We start from the raw sequence: 1,856 nt of genomic DNA, 5'->3' as shown, positions 1-1,856 counted from the left end.
CGCAAGGTGAATGTGGTACCAATCTTCAAGAAGGGCTCTAGGTCTTCCCCAGGAAATTATAGACCGGTAAGTTTAACGTGCATTGTGGGTAAATTGTTTGAAGGATTTATAAGGGATTACATACAGGAATACATAGGGGATAATTGTATTATAAGTGGTAGCCAGCATGGGTTCACTAAGGATAGAATCTAATTTGCTTTTATGAAGATGTGAGTAGAAGCCTTGACAGAGGAATCGCTATGGATATAGTGTTTCTGGATTTTGCTAAAGCGTTTGATACTGTCCCTCATAAATGTCTGACAGGTAAGTTAAGGTCTTTGGGCTTGGAAACTTTAGTTTGTAACTGGATTGAACACTGGCTCATGGATCGTACCCAGAGAGTGGTGGTCAATGATTCGTACTCTGGTTGGTCCCGGGTTATTGGTGGTGTGCCCCAGGGTTCAGTACTGGGCCCGCTGTTGCTTAATTTATTTATCAATGATATAGAGGATGGCATTAACAGCTCTGTTTCTATCTTTGCAGATGACACCAAGCTTTGTAGCACGGTACAGTCTATAGAGGAGGTGTATAGGTTACAAGATGACTTGGATAGACTAAGTGTCTGGGCATCCACTTGGCAAATGAGGTTCAATGTGGATAAATGTAAAGTTATGCATCTGGGTACTAATAACCTGCATGCATCGTATGTCTTAGGGGGGATTAAACTGTCAGAGTCATTGGTAGAGAAGGATCTGGTTGCACTTGTAGATCACAGACTACAGAATAGCATGCAATGTCAGGCTGCTGCTTCCAAGGCCAGCAGGATATTGTCATGTATCAAAAGAGGCATGGACTCAAGGGACAGGGACATAGTGCTCCCCCTTTAGAAAGCATTGGTACGGCCTCACCTGGAATATGCTGTTCAGTTTTGGTCACCAGTCCATAAAAGGGACACTGTGGAGCTGGAAAGGGTGCAGAGACACGCGATTAAAGTAATATGGGGCATGGAACATTTTAGCTATGAGGAGCGATTAAAGGAGTTACAATTGTTTAGTCTTGAGAAGAGACGTTTAAGGGGTGATATGATAAACGTATATAAATATATTAATGGCCCATACAAAACATATGGAGAAAAACTGTTCCAGGTAAAGCCCCCTCAAAGGACGAGGGGGCACTCCCTCCGTCTGGAGAAGAAAAAGTTTAGTCTCAAGGGGTGACACGCCTTCTTTACCATAAGAACTGTGAATTTATGGAACAGTCTACCTCAGGAACTATTCACGGCAGGAACGATTAATACATTTAAAACAGGGTTAGATACATTCCTGGAACAAAATAACATTAATGCTTATGCAGAAGTAAAAAATCCCATCCCTTCCCCCAATATCCCACCACACCCCTACCCTTCAATTCCCTGGTTGAACTTGATGGACGTATGTCTTTTTTCAACAGTACTAACTATGTAACCTAGTACTGTATATGAAAATACTATACTGTACACAATCTATATAGGAAATTGTCATGAATAAATGATGATTGCCTATGCAGTGTAGAATACAATCTAAACTTTTTATTCTAATCCATAAAACTCTCCTCAGTCAGGGCTGGACCAAAAATAGGCCCAGGCATTTTAGACTAAGCAGTACATTTTTGTCATGGATGTTGCTTTGTAAAGACAGAGTCACAAAGAGGAGGGATGAATATACCGAATATTAAATATTACCAGTAATACCAAAAATACCATACGAGGAGAAATATTATCACCATACATATTACTATTATACTGTTATTGATGGCATCCTACACCAGATGAAAGGTGTGGATGTGTAACATATAGAATAATACATAAATTTAGGTGCACTACTGTGGTAGATGTAAAA

This window comes from Hyla sarda, chromosome 2 (genome assembly GCF_029499605.1).
Source record: "Hyla sarda isolate aHylSar1 chromosome 2, aHylSar1.hap1, whole genome shotgun sequence".
Taxonomy (NCBI): Eukaryota; Metazoa; Chordata; class Amphibia; order Anura; family Hylidae; genus Hyla; species Hyla sarda.
This window is presented reverse-complemented; position numbering follows the sequence as displayed.